General features: G+C 42.3%; 1 protein-coding gene across 4 annotated transcripts in view; it reads right to left on the bottom strand.

Annotated features, from left to right (window-relative positions):
- Positions 1–25383, bottom strand: part of CDH4 (cadherin 4) — a 535396-nt gene that overhangs the window by 377978 nt on the left and 132035 nt on the right. Inside the window, exon 1 of one of the 4 annotated variants that reach the window (XM_064167490.1) lies at positions 15970–16063. The exons of the other annotated variants lie outside the window; for them this stretch is intronic. The gene's annotated coding sequence lies outside the window, so the exon portion shown is untranslated. Of the gene's footprint in view, positions 1–15969; positions 16064–25383 lie in introns of those variants that run through there. 4 annotated transcript variants of the gene reach the window in all.

The raw sequence follows: 25383 nt of genomic DNA, 5'->3' as shown, positions 1-25383 counted from the left end.
ACATTTATGACTGTGCTAATTCCCAGTGGAAGTGCCTACACTGCAATGCTGCTGAAACTCCCCTTGTAGCAGAGTCCTGCTAATACAAGACATTGATCCAGCAGCAATTACTAGCAGAGTAGTAGAAAAGTTACACTAATTCCCTGCCTTTATATTTTTCCCTCTGCTGTGAGGTATCTGTTTCCCAGGCTGTGAAATGCATGCAGCACCTGCTGCTAACTCCAAAGTGTGCTCTCCATAAACCAGGGCAAGTCTCGCTGCCCAGAACTCGGGGGGGGGGAACACACTGCAGCAGGGAGGTGGATCTGGGGCTCTGCTCCTGACTCTGCCTAATTTTCTTCCCTGATGTTGCTCCTTGTGACCCAGCTCTGGAGAAGAGGTCACATGCATCTAATTCAAGGCATGGTGACCTTTCAGACAGGTTGATGGCCTTTTGCTAACTAAGTGCACGACCAATGCATTTGGATCCTTGGCAGGTTTTTTCCTTTGTGGAGTCCCTTGACAAGGTGATGTCACCTCAGCAAGGACTCAGTAAGGGCTTAAGGAAGATGAGCCAGCAGTGTGCCCAGGTGGCCAGGAGAGCCAACATCATCCTGGCCTGGATCAGGAGCAGTGTGGTCAGCAGGGCAAGGGAGGTTATTCTGCCACTGTACTCAGCACTGGTCAGGCCACACCTTGAGTGCTGTGTCCAGTTCTGGGCTCCTCAATTCAAGAGAGATGTTGAGGTGCTGGAAGGTGTCCAGAGAAGGGTGATGAAGCTGGTGAGGGGCCTGAAACACAAACCCTGTAAGGAGAGGCTGAGGGAGCTGGGGGTGTGCAGCCTGCAGAAGAGGAGGCTCAGGGGTGACCTCATTGCTGTCTAGAACTACCTGAAGGGAAGCTGTAGTCAGGTGGGGTTGGTCTCTTCTCACAGGCAACCAGCAATGGAACAAGGGGACACAGTCTCCAGTTGTGCCAGGGGAGGTCTAGGCTGGATGTTAGGAGGAAGTTCTTCACAGAGAGAGTGATTGGCATTGGAATGAGCTGCCCAGGGAGGTGGTGGAGGCACCGCCCCGGAGGTGTTCAAGAAAAGCCTGGATGAGGCACTTAGTGCCATGGTCTGGTTGATTGGATAGGGCTGGGTGCTAGGTTGGACTGGATGACCTTGGAGGTCTCTTCCAACCTGGTTGATTCTATGACCACATCCACCAGCGCATTATCGAAACAGAACCAACATGACCCTGCTGAAGAAGACTTCCTTTTCCCCGTTCCCCCATCACACCACTTGGCATTTGACCAATAAAAAAAAAACAACTATGGATTTTAGGGAGATTTGTTTCATGCTACTGCTCAGTCACACCTCTCAAGAGAGGAAAGGAAAATAAACAGGAAGGGTTGAATTACGCTGTCTCATGCATCACTCTGAACTCTATCAATTTCCTCTATTTCTTCTGTAAAATGAAGAGCAAAGTACACACCTTAATTCTGCTGACACTACCCCTGCTCAGTAAATAAGCATTCTGTATCAATATTTACTTCCCACTGCACAAGGCAATAAACCATTGTTGGAATTCAAATCTTCCTCACTCCCTTTCAGAGGTCTTGGCCACCCTGAAAAAAATCAATCAGCTGTAGCAGCCACTTCTGAATGGTTTATAACAGCTCAGCTCTGGCACTGGACAAACTTGAAGATTATCATCCAAAAGCCAGCTCTCTCTGAATGCCACCCAGCACTACAAATCCTTAAATTTATCACCAACTACTTTTAACAGGCATCAGTTCCTGTTCAGCAAGGCTCAGGCAAGTCCCAGACACAACAGGCTCAGCCACAGGCACCTCCACACAAACCACTTGGAGCTCACACGGCCATGCTCCATGGGGAATGGCCAGAGCATCCTATTAGCTGGTGGCCCTCCAAGAGCTGTCTCACAACATTTTGAAGGGATGCAATTTTTTTACAAGATGCAGGTTAGAGGGTACCTGCTTTGTTACCTAGACAGAAAGAGAGCAGATTACAGGACTAGCAGTCACCAAGACAATCAATTAGAGTAGCTACTACAGTGGCAAGGTAAACACTGGAACACACACAAAGCTCCTGGCTTTCAGGTACATCACAGTTTTGGATTTTTAGTTTTGTTTTCTGTTTATGGAGGGTTTTTTTCCCTCTCAAATACAATTTCCAAGTGAGGCTTTGCCCCTGACAGAAGGAGAAGGGAGAGCGATTCAATTAACAAAAACAGATTACCTTTTACCAAGTTAAATAAAAGCTAATAAAAATTAAATTCCAATGCACATGGCAGATTTATGCTAACCACTTCATTGCAAGACAGACACACCTGGGTATGATATTAAAAAAGATCAAATTAAACTCCAGTGACTGCAACAGCAGGTGACAGAGCAGCGCTCTCCCTTACGACATCTTTTGACTATAAAGTACATACTTTCATTCTGCCTGAATCAACTTTTCCACCAGCTCTTCATGAGAAAACTAAATGCTATTTCCTGCACTCCTCCATGTCCTTGAACATACCTGTGGGGAAGCAGAAAGCAACAGCAAAACCAGTTCCCAAGCACAGGGACTATTTTTCAGGAGTACTTCAGAACTGATTCCAGACCCAAATAATGGAAAGGCTGTTTTTTTGCACAGTACCATGCTACTGCAGCTGAGGTTGTGCTGTAATAATATGTATATAGTGAAAACACAGAGCCATGTAAGGAGCCTTTTGTTTAGACACTATGAACAGTTTGACATCTTTCATCATAGCCAGCACAATGCCAGAACTCTTTTATGAGCAAAAGTCACAAAGATGTAGAAAACAGTAAGATCCCATATTATGTAAATGCTGACTGGGGACAAACAGCTTAATGTCTAACAACAACAGCAGGCACTGTAAATTTAGCTGCTTGGGGTGAAGGGTGTTTGCTTATTACTTCTGCAAAGTCATTATTACTTTAACCTTATTTACACACACACACAACATACACAGCTGAATGCATCATATTCTTGTTAGTGTCACGCAGAAAACGCTTTCCCCCAGCTCCCTGGAACTGGAATTTTCTGCTCTGTATCACAACAACGTTCAAGGACAGGATGTATACAACCAACCAAAGGCTACAGGCTTGGACTCCAGAAAACCTATGGAGTGCACACAACCAGCATGGGAGTTGCTGGATTATTCACAACCTCTGCTCTTAGAGTCACCATCAAATGTTCTTTGATGCCAGCTCCTGCAGCCTGTGCCTGCACAGGCATCCCCTGGCTTCCCTGAGTGTTTACTACAAGAGTGGAGCCTTGGCATCAATGAAAGAGCCACTTCTCACCCCCACCTTGGGTTTGTGAAATGTCTAAAATTCAATTAGTTCTGCTTTCTCTCTTCTTCTACACTCTATGCAGCTGATTTCACACTGTGACAAATGCAGCTTGGCTTCGTATTTCAGCACTAAAAGCTGACTGCCCAAATGAGTGCAGAAAGCAGAAAGCAAAGTGATGCAACCATGGCCAAGGTGAATTCATTTAAATTTCAGATGATCACTTGTAAAGCAGTTTCCAAACACTATTCACCTTGTGCTTCCTCCTTCCAGGAAAAAAAAAAGCACCATTTTAAACAATCTGAAACAAAAACAGTTCCATGTTTTTAGCTATGCATACAACATTCATATTTTATACCACCACATGATGGAGAAGGTTGGAGATTTTCTATTTACCTTTAAGCACAGTAGCAGGAATGTTTAATGCAAAGGTAAGAAGTCAAAGGTGACAAGCTGAGGACAAACAGTTTTTTGACACATCAGGTACTTTCACATGCAAATGTTCAAATTATTTCAGGAACAGTACATGGAAAATTGTCACCACTGATACACCTGAGTTCAGAATAACATCTAAAAAATGTGATTTCTTTAAAAACAGAACTATCTGCATAAACCACAAAATAAGCAAGCAGAAAACAAGGTCTGTACAGAAGAGTCATGTAAAATAAAAGCAATGAGCGCATTCTCTGTGCAAGCTTTCACCCTCACATCATGCTCCCACAAAGCAAACTCCATCTTCTCTGGACAAAAGTGTTTTCCATCAGTCATTCTTACATAGAATCATAGAATCAACCAGGTTGGAAGAGACCTCCAAGATCATCCAGTCCAACCTATCACCCAGCCCTAGCCAATCAACTAGACCATGGCACTAAGTGCCTCATCCAGGCACTTCTGCTGTTCTTCAGATCCTCATCATCTGCTCCCATGTTGTGATACGAAGCACAGGAGCTCCTGTGCCAGCACACTTCACGTTCGCTTAGTGTAAACAAAGTCTTCAAACTTTGAAACAGCATATACCTATCCAGAACTGCTTATCAGGAAATAAAGAAATGAAAAGGTCCTCTACTTGTCTTACTTTCTAAGGGGAAAAATGGAATTATAGTCCATTTATTTGTAATTGCAAAAAATGGTGTTTTGTCTTTTTAAGTGCTAACAGAAATAAAGAATTCAGTGATGTGGAGCAGCCAGGCAGTCTTCCTTGGCTCTTAAAGCAGATGAATCGTTGCAGATGTGTCCATGAAGTTTCAGTACCAGTGACATCTCTACCTAAAGCACACAGCTCAATTATACCTGCATGACAAACACTTAAAGCTCAGGAAAATGCTACAAGCAATTGGCATTTGCAGACAAATGAGCTGGGTAGGGGGGTAGAAATTACAGCACTCACTATTCATTGATACGTAGTATGTCTGTTTAGGTTTGGGGGTTTCTGGCTGACAGAAAAATCACATTATTTAACTGATCAGGCCATCAATTTCCAAAAACACCTGGAAGCTGAGAAAGAACTAGGATATACAGGTATTACTGCATATTGAGATAATGATGTTCTACTGTTATGAACTATCATGTAGGTACCGCTGCTTCCAATGCTTTGCTTTGTTATTGCGTTATCAAGTCTGATGGCAAGACTTTGCCTTCACATTTATCTACATAACCACACTGACTTCAATAGGAGTCTTTTATCCACAAGCATTTTTGGTGAGATGATGTGTGTGGGTAGAGTGGAGGCAGTAAGAGAGGAGCAAACAGAGGGAAAGACTGGTAGCACGAAAAAGAAATCATTGTCATCACACGGCACTGCTCTTTCACACCATCACTGTATGTCAAACCTTGCTGTGCAGCATTTGCCTGTGACCACTGCTGCAACACATGGAGCAAATCAGAGGCCAACGTTTGGGTTCTGACTATACAGAACCATTATCTTGATACAGACAAAGGGAGGGACTTATAAAGGAAAAGGTGAAATAGGCCACTTCTTTAATCAGTGATAAAATAAATAGTTTGGTGTGACCAATAATAAACTATGCAAATTGGTACAGTCCCATCTTGAGTGCATGGAGAACAAGGTCTTTATTACAGGAGGTGTGCCTGTGAAGGCAGCTCTTGGTGCTTCTCCTTGTGAGCACACTAATTTGACCCATGCAGACAGGGTGACACACTGGGTTTCTGCGTGCAGAATTCAGCACCTGCTGCTATAAAAACCTTTGCTGCAGCTCTTGTATGGACTAAAGTATTCCTTTGAGGGATGTGCACTGATGGGATGCTCACTGCTCTCCTGCCACACACATGCATAGGAGAAACATCCAAAGGAATATGAGGAGGAGAACACACAGTGTCTTACAGCATTCTTCTCCTTCACAATCAAGTTGCCCTGGTACTCCCCACAGCACTCTAAGGACACCAACCAAACAAGGTTCAAAGCAGCTCCAGGGGGAAGGAGCTTTCCTGCCCACCTTGATGAGTGGAGGCACAGAGAAGTCACATAAATTGTAGCCAAACTGTGAGCAAAGCCAGGAACACAGGTCCCAACACTGCCACTGCCCTGACCTTCTGAAATTGTCCTGCTGCTATTGTAGCCAATTACAAAAAAGCCCTTTTAGACCACACTTACAAGCTCCATGATACAGTTCTCCATTTACCCTTTTATCTGAGACTCTGTATTAAAATGACTCTCTTGAAAATTGCCTTTGTCTAATTAATCTTCTGCCTGTATAAAAATCTTAAAATGATTATGAACACATTCAATTTTACTTCTATTGATTTATCTCCATCTGATGGCCTATTTTATCTTTTATAAGGCTCACAATAGCAGAACTGGGTCATAATGTAAGTAATACAGTAATAATGTACATTTTAGTGAACCCTGTTATTAAACCTCTTATTCCTCTCTGCTCTGTTCAGAATGAAGCTTATTACAACAATTGGACTTGTACTGCTTGCATCAAGTTTAGTCAATTGAACTGGCTCAACCTAATTTTTACTGTCTTAACTCAGGCATTCAGTGCACCAAACCCAGTCCTGCCAAGGGAGTCTTCACACAGTGCTTTTGCATAAAGGCCACAGTTGTTATAGCAGCTTGATGGGAGATTCTACAGCCATGGAATGGTTGGGACCTTACAAGCTCATTTAGTTGAACCCTCTGCAGTCAGTAAAGACACCTTCAACTAGAGCAGTTTGCTCAGAGCCCCATCCAACCTGACCTGTGTGATGGTATGAGGCTAGCTGGAATACTTTAATGAGAAAAAAATAGATTATAGGCTGTGAAAAGCAAACAATGGTGATGTCTGCTTCACTCATAGGCTTGCTGAGATGTAAAAAACAAGAATACAAACATAGATAAGACACAGTGTGTATGTCTGTTGGAGCACATGTCTCTCTCTCCCTGGGCTGCTTCTGTGTAACTAATCCTTCTGCTTTCTAACCCTCCTTGCTGATCCTTGCAGCTCACCTTGCACATAAGGCAAACTCCGGGGTAAGGCAGAGGTGGGGAAAGAAGGTGAAAGTGTGGCTGGGAGCCCCTGCTGGGGACTTTGGTTTCTGGGAGGGCTGCTGTGTTTCTGCATTACTTTTAACTTGTGTGCTTCTGCATACAGCTGCATATATTTGTGATATGTTGTAAATATCTGCTTGTATATTGTGCTAAGCTGTCAATATAGCTTCATTGTTTAACTTCCAGCTTGGCTAAGTCTAGTCTGGGTGATTTCGTAAGAGTGTGGGGGGGTGGGTGGGTAACTCCCAAACCATCACAATCTGGAATGTGTCCAGGAATGGGGCATCTGCATCTACCACCTGCCTAGGCAACCTGGGCCAGTGTTTCAGCACCCTTGGTGGAAAAATTTCTTTTAGTTTAAAGCCATCACCTCTTACCCTGTCACTACAGGCCTGGTTAAAAAAACAAATCTGTCCCCATCTTTCTGATCAGTCCCTTTCAGTCCTGAAAGGCCACAATAAGGTCACCCTGGAACAATTCCAATTCTCTCAGGCTTTCTCACACCTGAGTTGTTCCAGCCCTCTGAGCATTTTTGCTGCCTCCTCTAGACCTGCTCCAACAGACCCATACATCTCTTGTGCTGAGGACTCCAAAGCTGGACACAGTACACTGGGCAAGACCTCATCAGAGGAGAGCACAGCAACTGCCATGAGCCTGGACTCCATCTCCTACTTCACTAGACCACTGCAAGGTTACTACTACTACTATTATTATCTTTTAACTGCAGCAATGCAGGAAGACTGCAGTTGGATTTTGCTTCATCTGAAAGTCCAAGACTTTGGATTGGAGATGTGTCCCAGGGAAGTCAGTGCCTGTGAAGGGCATTATTTGGTTTGATGCTAAGTGTCAGAGTCCCAGAAGTCAAGTGCTGCAGTCTGGAATCAAGATAAAATGAGCTGTATCTACTTTGCTGCAGGCTTCTTATCAGTAGTGTGGAGACATCCCAGAGACTCATTATATACAATATGCATGAGAGATGTGGAAATAGCTCCTTCCAGTTTATTGTAGTATCAAGGTCCTTAGGTGATAGATTCTGTCTTTGCAAACACTATTAAGAACATCAGCACATGACTCTTATGAAGACTTTTTTTTTCCATGTGAGATCCACCTCAATTAACCCAGTGAGTACAGGGGAAACAAAGAATATAAGCAGTTCCTCGAATTTCATTTCAAATAGAAATTCATCATCATGGCTGAATTCACCCACTTCAGAGGACTAATAAGAAAGCATCGTCACATAATAAGACCTTTAAGTGAAGCTGAAGTTTTGCATCCAACTTGATGCTTCACCAGGAGACCATCATTCTCCAGGAACTTTCAGTGTATACTTTAAAAAATACTTGTGAATGCATTCATCAGTAAGAAGTTAAAGGGTAATATCTAAATGCTACCTCTAGATTTAACATACCCTGCCAGTTTACATGAATTCAATGTGCAGCTGCTGCTGCACCAGAGCACTCGGTGCACTTGAGTCACAGATCGCTTTCTGAGAAGCAAACAGAGTATTTTCACAGTAACCACTAGCCTGTCTCTTCTTGCTTTACAGACCAGAAACCTGATAAATCTTGTTAAACACAAATTGAGAGATGCAGTTTTCTCAGTGTGAGGCCACCACAGACTCCAGCACTACCTTGGCTGGACAGGGCAGAAAGTATGAAAGAACAGTGTGGGGTCTTGTGTGTATGAGCTTCCCCAACTCTCCTCCTTTCCTGAAAGCAATACCAGCACAGGGTTCAATCCATGCTTTTCCACCCCCACTTCTTGTTCTCAGTCCTATGGCTGTACCTCCAGACTATGTCCCAACACCATGCAGGGACCTGCACAGCCTCTTCCCTGAATCAAGAACAAAGTCTTTCTGACACTACTTCCAGGTGTACTGCATCACAGACAGAAAGGGAAAAATACTTATCCCTACTTGATTAAAATTAATGTTACTCTGAACGCCACACAGAGGTATTATTACTTAACCTAGTCTTCAAGGGAAGAGAAAATCCCATCAGCTTTACTTTGTCAATCTTTGCAAGAGTCTGTAATTCTTATTAATGCCTCCTGCCTGTGGTACCTCTGCAAACTGTTAAAACTGGAACAAGTCCCCGAGTAGCATGGAATAGCCACAGCCACAGAAGATGTTCTGAGAACATGGAAATACTGCATGTCCTCATTTTCTCTCTAATTTATGAAACAGCTTCAAGAGTCCCTCTCTAGAACTCACTGAAGTGCACAGGGAAAAACATCTTCCATTCGACAAGCAGAGAGATGTGTCTTAAGGCTTAAAACACCAGAGAGAGTCAGCAAGAGGGAGTTTTGTTGTTTGTCTTACTTAAAACATAATTTTTCTCTATACACATTGCTCTGTGTGTGTATTAGTATACAATGTGTATACATTAGCATATTTTCACACAGAAAGTAGATAGGCAAAAAAGAATTCCAGCCCAGAACTTCAGCAGTCAACTTCATCTGTACCAATGCATTTATGGGACAAAAACGTATAGCTTCTTCCTGGCAAAACACATTTCTCACTGCAGCAATCCCCAATTAACAAAATTACCTGCTTGCTGTTATGTATACATTTCACATTCCTGGTTGTGGTGCGTTGTCTGACATGTCAGAAAAATGCCTGCTAGAGGTGTTCCTTAGAAACATGAGATAATGCATCACATGGAATGGAGAAATTCATGAAATAATGATGCCACAAGGGCTCACGGTGGAGTATGAATCCTGTGTGAGCAGTTCTAATCTACTACAGGTGTGACTGTCTCACTTATTAAATAAAAGCAAGATGAAACTGAGAAAGTTAAGTATGTTTTCCATTAGGATGGGAAAGAGAAATGGGTGTTTTATGCTGGGCTGTGTTTTGAGATGGAGACAACCCTTCATCAGTTTGATAAGGGAAAAGGGATAGAGAACACAAGAATGTAGAAACCTAGTTAAATCATTACCTGCGTGAGCACTGATATAAACCATCATCAATCAGATAAACACAAAGGAGGTGAGTTAAGCCTGAGAGGGTCTTGAAACACTCTCATGGAGAAGAAAAATACTGTATTCAAAGATGAGAACATTGGAGACTCCAGCCAAGCATGTGACCCACAACTGATGCCAGGTGGATGAAAGGTAGAGAGGTCAGAATGAGGAAGACAGGTCAGACTTAGGAAGACGTTGGCCTCCATCCCTAAGACCCCAAAAGGCATCCACCAGGTGGCAATGAGCATGCGTGAAGAGGTGGGATGTTATAGAAATGAGTTCCAGGAACTAATTGTAATAACTCCTCCTATGCCAAGAACTAACTGTAATAACCCTACCCCTGTACTGAATATGTATGATTTTGTAGCATAAACATTTTACCTGAACCAGGTGAAAATGTACAAGAGCTTTGGAGGACCTCCCCTTGTCACTCAGCACTGATTAAAAACGTATCTTTCCTGATAACACTATGTGAGGTCTCATTTTCAGTATGTCAAGATGGATCCCTCATGAAACCCAAGCAGTATTGTCATTTTGAGAGCAAACATAAGGCAGACAAAGATGTATGAAAGGAAAGGAGAAGGATTCTCATACAAACTAGCGTGTACTGAATATCTGCTGTCATCATTAACTCATGTCAGGTTAACAGAGTGGGTTTTGTGCAATACAAACCATTAAAAGAAATGCTCTTATGATCCAAAGCTTTATTTCATGCCTCATGCATGTGGTACCTTTCAAATGTTTTAAAACTTAGCTAGTATTAAATCTTTCTTTTGTAAAATCCTGTTTCTCAGCTGTTTTTATCCAAAGACCTAAGCTGGCTGGCCAGGATGTATCTTTCCAACTGCCTGCTCCAAGTTGAGAGCTCCAGCTGAAACAGGTCATCTGGTTTCAAGATCAGGGTAAATACAACTTTTGTATGCTTTAAAACAATCTGGCAATATTTTATTTGAAGAGATGTATTATCTGCATGCTTCTGACTAACAACTGGGAATTTAACACAGTGGGCTTTGAACAGGAGCTATGCCCTTTTCTAGTCCTGTGAAAACTGCGATCTCAGTTCCCACACTCTCAGCAAAGAGCTCCTCTGTATTTAACTGTTCAATATTTCATACCTAACAGGTCAGGGCTCCAGGGAAAACACAAGTGACTGACATGAAAGATGGAATAGGTCAGGCCAAGGCAAGAAGTCAGACAAAGAAAGGTTAAAGGGGTGTCAGAGATGGGGAGGACAAGACTCATGTGGGGCAGAGGCTGAAAAAGGGAAAGGGTGTTCACAGGTACAGAGGGAAGAAGAAAAAAGGAAAGGACGGGGAAAAGGAATCAAAAAGAAATGGGCAGGGAGTTGGTAGTTCAAAATCACCGAGTCCAATCAAATGTTCTCCAGGACACACCTAATTAAGAAGCTCTTGCCAATGGAGTCTTTCCTTGCCCTCATCACTGCCTGCCTGGATGGAGGAATGTAATCTTTCCATTGCTGTCTGTGATTTCATTATCTTAAGTGCAGGGGCTAAATATTCACAGCTGCAAATGGACTCAGTGGGAGCTGCAATTTGGTTCTGTAAAGTGCTGTATATTGCTAAGTAGGCTGAAAAAAAACAGGTCCAAGTTATCTCAGATTGGACACCTGAAATTAATGGGTAGTTTTGACCTTAATCTCTTGTTGGTCAATTCAGTCTTACAACGTGGGGAAAAACTGGAGCTCCCTTACCTCACAAGGAGTTTCATTTCAGGAAAAGAAACTCCCAAGTGCTTGCAAACCAGTCAAACAGTAAAATGATGAGCACTACAGAGGAGCTCAAAAGGAAATTAATAATTCTGTCTTCAGAACATGGTTTGAATCACGAGCAGAAAGAAGGCATAGGGGACACCATTGATTAATGAAAACAAAATACTACATAGCCTCTCATTAACTGAGCATTCTGCTTTCTGGGCACTGAATGAGGCCAGGGTCCTGTGCAGAAATAGCATAAGACCACATAAAGGCTTTACTGTAATGCAGATGCACACAAGATGCAAATAAAGATTGCACAGACCATCTTAATTTGAGGATTCCTTAAGGTTTGTGTGCTCTGTTTAGCAGCCCTTCTAATCTTTTTTAATGCAGGTATTTTTGTCTGTAACAATTTACTGAGAAACATATTCTGTGGCTGCTGAAAGGACTGAATATTTCCAGCAGATAAATCAACTGCCTAACCTCATGAACACCAGTGTGACTGAAAAGCGTATTTGACACATGATTTATACAGAAGCAATGCTTTAAATATCCAAGCACACTCCTGGTGCTTTCTGAGCAGCTAATTCAAATAACTCTACCTATATAAAAGCTCCTTTGAACTGGCACAAGCATAAGGGCAATATTTTTACATGATATGGAAAACAACAGTGTCTATTCAATTAGGGAAAGATGCATGTTTAAAGCACTCTGCACAATGTGACAGCACAGTGTTATATGTGCCATTAAAGATACTCAGCATCAGTGACTTTTGAACTTGGTAATTTTCCTCTTAGTATGGTCATAGTATTATACTTTTAAAATGGAAATACATTTCAAAGAAATAGCCCAGAGGTTATGGAATATATCACTAAGCTAATCACAGTAAAGTAATATCGTAGGCAGTATTAAAACCCCAGTGATAACTGCCCCAGGTATTTAAAGTAACAGCAGCATTTTCTGCACTGCAATCAGAGCAAGGCAACCACTGCTAGATCTAAAAGAGAAATGAGACTATGCAATTTTTCCCCCTGATTTAAGGGCTTTATACTGAAATGCGCTGACCTCTCTTCATCTAACTCAGTGTAATAGCTGAATATACATGTCCCCTTCACTTTCCAACTCCTTCCACTTGGCTAATGGTATTTCCCATAGTATGTGCTTTAAAAGAGCAAACCCAGGACAATATTTGTCAGGCAGGATGAAGAGCAAGGCAAGCTGGTGCCTGCAAAGTCTTTGAGGGTGAAAGTACTGCGTTTACCCATGCAACAACAGTGTGTCCATCTCAACCTCTTCACCCCAAACTGATACACATCAACACTGGGCGCATCTAGACACAATTTTCCTTTCTGTCAAGGTGAGGGGCCAGATGAATTTCATTGCACTTGTTTCTTCTGACGTTCAGAGAGGACCCAAGTGTGCTTAGTTGAGGCTGATTTATGCTACACTTAAACCAGAAATGTAGTTACAACACCTTCTTTATCCCTCCAACCTGCTGTCTGCTCTCAAGGTTCAGATGCAATGCCTGAAGAGAGTCTCAGGAACCACAAAGATGGGCCAGTTGAGTCTGATCTGAAGAGACTAATTTCTGTTTCTGGGGGCTGTAACATGTCATATGTGGATCAGTCCACAGAGAAACTCAAAGTGTTCACACAACAGCGGTTTACAAAACCAATGCAGTAAAATCACACTGAGCCAAGCTCTGCTAATGCCTCAAAGCATGGGCAGGAGGGCCTGAAAAAATCCCAGGTAGAGGCAAGGCACACATATTTGTAACATACCCAAATGTCCAAGGAAGGAGCAATGACTGCTTTGAACAGTTCTGCAAGTAACCTCAGAAAACTGCAGAAACCTCAGAGTTCTTCAGCCATTTACAAAATGAGAGCCACCCAGCTGGCTAACACCAGAGATGTCCACCTTTCTAGAGCTGAAGGGTCTCCTCGGGCTCTCCTTTCCCTGACAGTGTCACTTACCACTGGCATCTGTCCCCTCAATTATCTGATACTTTTGAAAAGCAGCAGCTGAAACTAAAAAAAAAGGACATGGGATTGAATTTCTTTGTTTTGGTCAAAAGTGTAAGCCACTTTTATGTGCCTTCTGCTAGGAACTGCAAGCAAATCTACTTACAAAACAACTGTAAAGTGCTAACGTAATGCTGTATTATCTGAAAGATGGTTATTATAATCAAGACTGCTCTGCTTTACTCTGCAATCTCCTAATGAGAGACACTAGCAAATGCTATTCCAGTTTGTGAAGGAAAAAAACAACCTTTCATTATTTTTTTGCTTTATGCATAAACCAGATTACTCAGAAACTTGACACAAACACCAGCTCTACTGGCTCTGCTTCTTCAAAGTCAAAGATGCACCTCTTGCAAAGGGGAGATGTTAATATGATGCCATTACTGCTGTTTTTCTTGTTGAGATTGAACGCTGTCTTGACTTACCATTTCAAGAGCAATGCACAGAGCTGCTCCATGTTTAAGCAGTCAGAAGCATTTGTCTCCTTAAACAAGACATTGTAATAATTCCTTTTGTAGTCTACTAAAATAAGATTCCAGAAACACTCCTCTCTAAATAAGAATAAACAACATGGTGACTCGATCACAGCACACTGCCAGAACAATCACACTTATAATCTCAGCACTGACAGCATATTTAGCAATCTCAGTTACAATTACTGTGGTCTCATTTCGCAATATCCTCAAGGATGATGATTCTGAGGATGTTAGAAAGAAATCAGGAGCAGTTTCCAGAGATACAACCACAACTCAGCAGTGCAGACTAAGGAACAAGAGCAGTCAAGAGAAATAATTTTAAAGGAAGAATATGTTTGAGGGGAACCTACATTTTCTTAAATGCTTATCTGTGGCCATTTTTTCTTGATATCTACTTGGAAGAACACAAGGTAAAAGTTGGAGGGCTTTCTACCCTCCACGAGGCTACACTAGCAACAGTAATACCAACTGCTTTTCCTATTGTTTAGCCCTTATCTTTATGACATCTACTTTTGCAGCTAATAAAAACCTGCAGTATCAGAGGGGCCCGTGTCTAATTTCTGTCCTTTCAAATAAAAGTTTCCAATCTGGCAACGTGAGGAGAAGTTTGTTAAGTGAGATCAACACAATAGCTCCTTATTTCAGTAATAGCCATTTCTGAGATCAATGAAAGCAGATAAAGGTTTTAAAATCATTTCTAAAGTGAAAATAGCCTGGCATCATATTTTTCTTAAGCAAAACATTAAAATACAAGCAATGAAGTCTGAGGAACATAATCAAAGAGAAACACCTTCTTTGACATTAGAAATGCTCTGAACTGCTGTCTGTGTTGTTTCATCATTTTTTCCATTAAATCAGACACTTCTTCTAAATCAAGCCCTTGGGGAGCAAGAGACAAAAGTGATGAGAATGCAATGTGTGAATATAAAAGTGGAGCATGTGTTTTATAACTAACTCTGTTCAGAGATCAAGGGAAATGTCACTGTTTATAGCCATCAGTAAAGAATCAATGTAATTATATTTGTAGTATCAATTCAGGTCGTTATTCTAATATATACACCGTAAAGCCACAATTACAATTTACATCTGCACTGAACAGTGCATTTACCTCTTAACCTCACATAACCAACAAAACCAAACCCTCTTAGTTCTCTTTTTCCTTCTACATGCTCATTATTTCAATCTTGAAGCAAGATGCAGTGCAGCCACTGGAATTAAAGTCAGAAAATAACACAGTGGAACTGGACTTGCTGTGAAACCTTAGAGATCTGGGTCCTGGAGTGAAACCACAGCACTAGGTCTTTAAGCCTTTGAGACTTAGATGCAGTTAAAACCTTCACCTCCAGAGAAAAATAGAATTCCCAGATTGGAGCAACTCCTACTTCAAAAACTGTAACAGCTCTGCAGCAGGATAATCTTTTCCCTTGCTAACCCAGCCAATGCCAGTTCATTACCTTTTGGGAGGGCTGAATTTCAGGGGAAGCAAGATGTGCCTTTCTGGTGCACTGTTCAAAAACCAATCTCTGCTACCATCAACATCAAAATAAAAGGCTCTGCAAGCCAAAGCGTGTGGGAGAAAAATACTATGACAGCCCTTCATCCTCCCTCCATAGCTCAAACACTGTGAAGGTTGAAATTATAGATATTTACCCTATCATATTTCTGTGGCATTGTCAAGGATCCTTTGGGATGAACTGGCACCAGATACTTTCAGCCTGTCTTAACACTCCCAGGCAATTTAACAGTTAAAACATGACTCTGGAGGCAACAACAAACGTTTTGAACCTTCACACACTGCAGCAAGTAACTTTCAGCTGAGAGGTGATTCTTGGTTTTACTCCTTTCAGTCCTTACCTACAGTCAGACTCAAGCTTGGTGGTAAATTGAAAACCTATTCTGCATATTTGGGCTCCTTTCAGAGCCCATCAAGGTCCACTAAACATGCACAGAAATTACATGGAGATAAAAACATTCTTATGAACTTAATGAGCACTGCTAATTTGTCACAGCTTTTACCAAAACCAAAGGGCACAGGAGCTTTTCTGGTTCAGCAGGAATCCAACTTTTCAGTGTTCAGAGAACTTTCCTGCAGTTTCAGAATGGAGACACTTACCTAGGAAGAAAAAAAGAGTAACAAAGGGCACATCAGGCAGAGCTAAAACTTCTGGCAAAGTTTATCTTTTTAAATGCTGAGATTGCACTGAACAAATTTTCATTATAGATTATAATTACGTATCATAAATACTTTATTATAGTTAGGTTTCATTGATAAACAGATATAAAGTATTAATACAGCATTAATTTCTATTTTTCAGAACAGCTAACCCATTTTAAAAAGTTCAACAAAACTGGAAATTGCTGATGCTTATCACAACTTTCAGCAGGGATTTGTTAATACTCTCAATTTAGGTTTAATCAGCCCCTTGTTCACCAGCTAGTAAAGCAAGCCCCAAGTCCACACTTACAAATCTATATGCACTAGCAAGCTGAGAGCAAAGCAAAACTTTATTAAGGCTCAAGTTCAGGGTGAAATCCACTTCAGTCACTCTAAAACACCAGCTCTATCTCTGGAAGCCCTGTCCCAGTGATGAATATCAGCATGTTCAGAAGCAGCACCCAGAGCAAAGGCTGAGCAAAAACCCATAAAACTCATTGGAATGAAGAATGGGAAAGAATCTTATAGGCAGAAAATGTATAAATAATTTTTAATGATCTGCCAAATCCATTTATTGTTGTTATGGAAAGAGCTTCCCTGCAACACCAGTTACCATGGAAATTTTATATGACCAGAGTATCTTGTGATTAGAGGTGGTGGAAATCTGGGAGAAGAGCTCAGCATCTGTGGCTTCCATTCATTAATCCTCCTATTCCAGAGAGAATTTTAGCACTGACTTAAGTCCCAGTGACTCAACTGGACTTAAGTAGATACATAAAGCTGAACATCAGCTTAAGGGCTACCTGGAAGGGAAGTCTGATGGCTTACATCACTCTCAGATTTTTTTTTTCCCTCTAAATAAGCTAATATTTCTAATTAAAAAAAAAAAAAAAAAACAAACTAAAAAAGAAGAAGAAAAGAGAAAGCCTGCAAGACTATTTTTATCCTTCTAAGCCTTTGGGACAAATGCTTTACAGGCCTTCCAGTCTTACCGGGTGCAATTTATAAAGATTAAAGATTAACATTTATAGAAAAATGCCTTTCCCTAATACTGCAGAGATGCCATAAAAAGTAATACTTTTCATTATAATACCACTTCATGGTACATGAGAGCTTTAGTACCCCACAGGTCTTTTCCTTCTCAGTGTCTGGAGGGGAAAGAACACAGATTGCAAAAAGTAGATGCTTCTTTCTTCCTTCCTTCCTTTCTTTCTTTCTTTCTCAAGCTCAGCAAATATACACCCTTACTTCAGTCCCTTCAAGGTGAGCTTTGCTGTGAAGAGAGATAAGGCCCAAAGCACAGGCAAGGTCTGAAGGAAATTGGTCATTGCGTGTACTTTTGTATCCCTTTTGACAATGCAGAATTTTAATGAAGGAATGCTACAAGGGTTCTGTTCTGAAACAAGTGCTTTAATTCTCTCTGTAATTCAGAAAACAAGTTTAAGTAATGACTTTATAATTTTTAATTATCATGGAAGAATCCTTTTTATGTTTGCTTTGGCTTTATTACTCCAGTATATCCTATCAGAAATTTAATTTTCGTTTTCAACCTAAGCAATAACATTTTTCATTATTTGGCAAATAAAAAACATTACAATGAACAAATGAGAAAGGGGCACATGCATGAAACAGCATCATCTAGAGAAGATCTAGTTCAGGTTTACACCCAAGCCACCTTTAAAATGCTGTAGTGGTTGTAACAAGCATGCTTCAGTCTTCGTTCCCTTAACATGACAGCTCCCCACCCAGCAGCAGTGACAACAGCCTGTACAGCCACCTCTAGACCCATCTGCACAGTCACTGGTTTTCATGCTACACTACAATGGTTCATGACCTCCATCTCCACTCTGTCCCTCAGTGAAAACAAACTAAAAAAGGAAATTCAGAGTATGCTGGGGACAGCTGATGCTTGGGAGGAGTGTAGAAGTCACAGGATGGGTTTACAACCAGGTCAGTAGGATAAGTATCTGCAAAAGTCTCTTCTCATTTTGGCTGCAAGAGTTAGAATCATAGAATCAACCAGGTTGGAAGAGACTTCCAAGGTCATCCAGTCCAACCTAGCACTCAGCCTTGTCCAATCATCTAGACCATGGCATTAAGTGCCTCATCCAGGCTTTGCTTGAACACTTCCAGGTAAAGTGACTCCACCACCTCCCTGGGCAGCCCATTCCAATGCCAATCACTCTCTCTGACAACAACTTCCTCTTGACATCCAGCCTAGACCTCTCCCAGCACAACTTGAGACTGTGTCCCCTTGTTCTGTTGCTGGGTGCCTGGCAGAAGAGCCCAATCCCACCTGGCTACAGCCTCCCTTCAGGTAGTTGTAGACAGCAATGAGGTCTGTCCTGAGCCTCCTCTTCTGCAGGCTGCACACCCCCAGCTCCCTCAGCCTCTCCTCACAGGGCTGTGCTCCATTTGGGTGAAACTGAAGCAGACACCACACAGCAAACACCTTCCTCATCTCTGTCCAAGCAGAAGTTAAAGACTTTAGTACAACAGCAAAAAAAAAAAAAAAAGAAAGCCACCAATGAAAAAAGCTCTGAGCTAATTAGCTGCAATATGTATTCTTATTTTTAATACAATTTTGGTGCTTGCCATCAAAATACCATGCTCATAAAAAATAGATTTGCCTCCTATACAGATGATCTATTACCACCACAGCTCATGTTATTTCCTCAGAAGAAAATGAAAAGCTCCATTTGAAACTCACTTAGCAGCTGGTTATTCTGCATTTCATAGAGAAAGCAGCACCCGTAAAGGTGAAAATGAATAATGATCCATTTGCAGAGAAGGCACAAAAATTCAAATGCAAGATTTATCCAGAGCTTTGATACTCCAATCCTCTTACAGAGAGTTTATAAAATAATGCTCTGTGCACGGGGGGGGGGGGGGGGGGGGGGGGAAATTCATTCCACCCACTGTATGAGACCAAAAGGAAATTCACCTTATAGAAGAAAAGCAAATTAAACAGAACTGAGGAGGGCTTAGCAGGCCTGAAATTCATTAGGAGCAGCCCTCAGGCCCCTCGGGAGCAGCCTTGCACACTGTGCAGATCTAGGAAACGTGTCCTTAGAGGAAACTGAGACCCGAGTCCATAGGAAAGCTGCAAACCTCTTTAGTTGACTTCATTCTAACACTTTGGTTGTCTCCTCCCTTGCTCCACATCCAGAAATTGACCCTTCTCTGATCTCCCAAGCTCTCCTTGCTGCACAGTTTGCTTTCCACCTTGTCTCCCAGCCTCTCCCACCACCACACCAATCCCATGCAGAGCAAGCCACACTGTCTTTTATATCCTCACAGCCATGCCAACACAACATCCTAGAGCATGAGGTCTTTGGAGAGCATGGTCACACCTCAGATCCGTTCTACTGGTGCCAAGGCGAGACACAGTTATTAGCAGCCCTGCCCAGACTGACAACAGCAAGCTACAGAGGATAGCATAAGGGCTCTCTTCTCCAGCAGCCCTGCACTATGTGCCAAATCAGCCCTTCACCCCCAGTGGCACTGACTGATGCCAGGTGCAATTTTTTTGGACCCCTTTCCTGACCCATTGTGGTTCATGGTCCCATCAGACTGCAGAGAATTAGCTCCAACAGCTGTGTCCCCCTAACATTAAGCTAAAAAACATTAATTGCATTATAACGAAAGAGAAAAAAAATAGAGACAGAGCAGACTTGGTCTTTCCTTCTCTCTAAATGCACTTCAGATCATTCACTGAAGGACAACCAACAAGATCTCCACTGATTTAGCTCCCTGCAAACTGACTCAGTATGTCAGAAGTGAGACGGTAGCAGTGAAAAGGAGTCTCAAAAGCAAGGGCAAGTGGTTGTGTTTTGTAGAAAACTCCATTCTTGATAAATATTCTGCCCCATCTTTGCAGTTTTCTAAAAGGATTCAGGTGCCATGTTTAAGCTTTTTCTTCTTCAACAGAGCTTGACCACAGACTCACAAGCAAAGAAAAACAAATGCATCCTCATCCAGCAGAGAAGCTGCAGTGCCTGACATTTTATTGAGACAAACTCCATCAGGAAAAGAAGTTGCGTGGAACACAGTAGGTTTGGTCTGAAAACACCAGCAATAAACATCTGAGAGGAATTCACAGTCCAACAGCAATACAAATGGTGCTGAACACCTCTCTGAAATATGCCTGGTCTAACTCAAGCTTGTCAGACTGAAAACTTGCATAAGGATTTGTGTGCAGCATCCAAGATTACCCACGAGATGACAGGAGCGCTCACAGTTTGGGGTGGCTTGCTAAAGCAGCGAGGCAGAGTTTGACTGGCAGAAACAGGAAAGCTTTTGGAGTCTGGACACACACAGCAGATCAGCTGTGTATGAAAGACATGATCCCCTAGCAAAGACTCCTATTAGTCCTTTATGTATGTACAATATGGAAAATACTGGTTGCATTTAAATTTTTAATGCACCCCATGTTCACAGGATTCCTGAGTTTCGCTCGAAGGGAGCTCCTAGGCAATGTTGCTGCTGGTACACCTCGAAACACACCTTTTTTTTTAACAACTGCAATGAATTGAATGATGCACATTAAGAAAAAGTCAGACTGCTTCTGGCTGCTAGGATAAAATAGGTCAGGGGAACAGAATGCAGGGACACTAACTCCCACCGATTGGAGTAACATCTAAAAATCACTGTTTGTACCCCGTATTTTTCAAGCTGTCCTTCCATTAAAGCACCTGGCTCATACAAGCATACTGAACAGCATGTGACACCACTATAAAGGTGTTCCGCCCTTTGAAATAGGTGATAAAAAGCACTAGGGGAAATAAAAGCTCTCTGGCGCCTCATTCGCAGCCAAAAGAGAATCATCCTCTGAAATGAAATGAATTGATGGGGACAAATGTGGTCAGGGTCAAGAGGAATGATCTGTATTAACTGCTCCCACATCTGAAATGTTGCAGAGCAAAATTGATGAGGACGTACACAGACGTTTGGATTACAGTGAAAAGACATTCCTGCCAGGAAGCAAAGCACAAACTAACCCATTCTCTGAAGGGACAGCAACTTGAGGGAAAACAAACAGATCTTAAAACAGTCTTCTTCCAACTCCTTACATTCCTGGTTTGTAATAGTAAAGGCTTAGCAACCATTAAAAACAAAGTATTTGGGATTTGTGTGTGTCGTGAGAGATCTCCAGTCCTCAAAGGACAACCTGTACCAAGACAGGGCAGGAGTTCTTGCAAGGGGCCCCATTCAAGCTGCGATGTGCTTTCCTCTTCTGAGATAAATGAGCTCAGGAGCACTTCTCTGCTTCATAACAACTGACATTTTACATGTAACACCTGATTAATTTGTTCCTGAATCAGACAAAGATTTTTGGTCAGAAATGGGTCACGCTGACCAGAGTTAGCTGCTAGGAAGAGAGAAAGAGACAGGAAGGATGTGTGAAATACTGCAGCATCACTGGTATTGGAGCCATACTCCTCCAAAGAGCAACCAGCTACTTGACAGTACAAGATCACAACTTTCTACCCTAACCTACAAAAATATTTACTTTTGGCCTAAAGGAATATTAAATTTTCAACATCCCATAAAAAAAAAGGCAAGAAGGGGAAAAGTCCACCTGTTAGCCACAAAGCCCACAGCAGCCTTTACCACACCACTTTGGAAGACACCTTCCCCATGAGCACACACATATAACACATCCTCTTGTAACACCACGCAGTCATTCTGCAATAGCTACACTCCGACTGATCCCCCAGAGATAAATGCCACAAAACCCAGCCAAATTACAATGGGACTCTGCACAGCAGGGCAACATAACATACAATTACTGTAACCTTGCCCTCAGGCACTTCACAGGGAGGTAAAAAAAAATAGCCTGCATTTAAGTATTTAACAGCTTTTCTTAAGAGGAAAAAAAGAGGAGGCTCATTTTCCTGATCCTTACAAAGCCAGCAGCATTGGGCTGTATTAATTGGACGGAGGAAATCAGAATGCTGGCTCCCCTTGGTGAAGGAGAGGTTTGCTGGGCAGATGCTAGACATTGCACATGCTGGTTTCCCTCTCATATGAATCATAGGATCACCTTGTTGGAAAAGGCTTTAGGATTGAGTCCAACCATAACCTAACATCTCCCTGCACACAACTGTTAAACTAAATGAGTGGGAAGCAGCACAGCAAGGTAGTGAAGCAGCTCGTTAGTGACAGAGAGACAGACAGAGCTGAGAGAAAGCAGCTGCCCCTCAGCCAGCCAGTGACCATGCTCCATTTTGGAGTAACTTTGCACAATCTGCAGAAACTGGTTGCCTAAACACAGTTGTGAGTATCTTAAATTGTCCCTGACACTATCCCTGAAGTGTCTGCCTCTCAATCACAGCCACACTTTGCAACACATCTAGAAACACCCCATGCCCAAGGCATAACAAAATGGATGTCACTCAGCTATCTCCATCAGCAGGTAGAGACCCAACAGCCCATTTCCTAACTTTAAAGGTAACCTCAGCCACCCAGGAGGCTGGAAAGACAAGGCAGAAACTCCAGAATGGAGTCTGGAAAGAATTAGTCTCTACTGTGACAGAAAAACTTGTAGGACTTGAATTGGCACAGATGAATCTCTTAATAAAAAGCTAGTTGTTCCTCCTAAAAATGCTGCAAATTCCCATTTCCACTCAAATACAAAATGTTCAGGTATCAAGCTCAGCTAGCTAATTCTGCACTGGTACTTCCTTCAGTCTTGTTCAGCAGTAGCTCCAACATCACCTTAACAGTTGAGCAACCAACCGTGAGAGCAGCATTACTCTTCAGTACTGCTTAAACAAAACATGCTCCTTATCTTAGATTTTTAATTGGCAAAAAGGAACTTATCTCCATGGTTAAAGATCATCCTGTCTAGACAATCATTGTGAAGTCACTGCTACAGACCACTTCATTACACACAGAGGTGCATAAAAGCATGTTTTTCAGACTCTCAGACAGATACAACACTGCAACACTTTGTTCACATCTACTGGAGATTAATGCCAAGCAAAGCTCTAGAGCACACAGTCAAAGCAATGCAGCTCTGTGTTTAAAGCAGCAAGCATCTGGACTTACTGGGATTACCACAAAAGCATCTAGTTCTACTAATGCATCCCTGAGATCTTTCAAACCTTGGGGCTGGGGTGGGGACTGGGAGGTTGGTCCTTGTGAGAGCTGGCTGTGTTAAACCAGGACAGAGGCATATACAGAGGAACGCATTCAGGGCTCCCCCCAGTCAAACTGGTATCATATAGAAACACAGCATCAAGAAGAGCGAGGAAAGCAATTAAATGCTTGCACTGACAATCAAGCCATGTGTCTCTCCTTTGCCAAGACCCAAAAAAGCACAGAGCAGATTTTGCATCTGGACCTTCAAGCCATCATCAGCTGTCAAGTCAAAATGCGGGAGGAGGTTCACACACAGAATCACAAAATGTCAGGGGCTGGAAGGGACCTCAAAAGCTCATCCAGTCCAAGCCCCATGTCAGAGCAGGATCACCTAGACCAGATCACACAGGAATGCATCCAGGCAGGTTTTGAATATCTCCAGAGAGGGAGACTCCACACATCCCCCCAGACAGCCCGTTTCAGTGTTCTGTCACCTTCACAGTGAAAAAATTCCTCCTCCTGTTTAAATGAAACTTCCTATGCCTCAGTTTCCACCCATTGCCCCTTGTCCTGTCACTGGCCATCAACAAGCAGAGCCTGGCTCCAGCCTCCTGGTGCTCACCCTCTACATCTTTATAAACACTGATGTGGTCACCTCTCAGTCTCCTCCAAGCAGCACAGCCTCAGTCTCTCCTCACAAGAGAAATGCTCCATTCCCTTAATCATCTTCATGGCTCTGTGCGAGACTCTCAAAAGCAGTTCTATGTCCCTCTTGAACTGGAGGACCCAGAACAGGACACAGTACTCCAGCTGCAGCCTCACCAGAGCAGAGTGGGATACACAGATTAATTTGGAAACTGCACCACCGTTCAAAGAAGTCAGGATTCTACTTGGCGACCACGGCACAAACTCACCTGAAGGCATTTGTGATTGCAATCGATGCTGCAATTCAGAAGCAGCCCCAAGAAGTGCACACTTCTGCATTTCAGCCAACCCAAACAGCGAGAGGAGAAAAAAAGAAACAAACAGTGCAAAAAAAATCACAGAACACTAAAGCCCCAAAACTCTGATCCTTAGAATTAAACCGATTCCCTCTGTTTAGGGGGAGAACCCAATTCGAAAGCTGTGTTGCTGAGACATGCATCCCTTGAGTGCCCAGGTGCTGGCTTCCTTGCTGAAGGATAAAACTCTCACCATTGTTATCACATTAAAAATGAATCTCGCCAAGTTTATCCTCCATAATTGAGCTGCTCTTTAGGAGACAGCTCTAACTGCAAAGAACCAGTCTGTAAAATAAACCCAACAAACAACACATTTACAACCACAGTGGTATTAGTACAGGTATTTGCTCCTGTTTCTTAAAAGCAAGACTTTCTACTGGAGAGATTGAGACCAAAGAGGGAAAAAAATGTTTAAAAAAAAAAATCTTTCCTCCCTAAATATCTGAAGATGAAGAACCCAGAAGTCTGTGATACCTTATAATGCAGCACCATCCTCCTCAAGAGCTATTTTATGTAGAAACAGGCTTTGATGTAAGAGGAATTAAAAGGATAATATTAACCAGAAAAATTAGCTACTATTTCATCTCATTGTCTCAAATGGTGCCATTAGCAGCACTTAAAATAATGGTAATTCCAGATTATTTTAATTATGTTTCATGCTATTTCAGGGTATGCTGATGAAGGAGAGGGATGAAGGAGAAGCTGATTGTGGTGGGCACACTCAGTACTGCCCAACACTTCACACCTGGCAGGCAGACCCCAACTTCTCACACTCTGCTATTAATTCCCTGTTGACACCTCTAACTCAATGGCTGTCAGCTCCCAGCACCTCAGCCAAATTCTACCTGGGTAATTAGATTGTGTCTGAAGTGCTTATTTATTTCTGGAGTTTTAATTGGATAAACATATACATTTTCTGTGCTGGGTCATGAATATTGCTCAGTGCTTTTTGGTACCTTCAGACACTTTTCTCCACAGTTGACTCAGACTGCCCTGGGTCAAACCAATTCTAGTTCTCTGCTGGCTCATAGTCCACAGATTTCTATCAACAGAAACAGTACAACTAAAAAGAACAAAGGCTTTCATCCTCCTTCAAAATTAGATCATAAAGCACTTACAAATCAAATTTTCTCCCTCAATGTTTCTTAATAGTTTTGAAACTGCTCTGTCCTCAAACCTAGCAGCAAA

This window comes from Pogoniulus pusillus, chromosome 29 (genome assembly GCF_015220805.1).
Source record: "Pogoniulus pusillus isolate bPogPus1 chromosome 29, bPogPus1.pri, whole genome shotgun sequence".
Taxonomy (NCBI): domain Eukaryota; kingdom Metazoa; phylum Chordata; class Aves; order Piciformes; family Lybiidae; genus Pogoniulus; species Pogoniulus pusillus.
The sequence above is the reverse complement of the archived record's forward strand: the minus strand, read 5'-3'. Positions and strand labels throughout refer to the sequence as shown.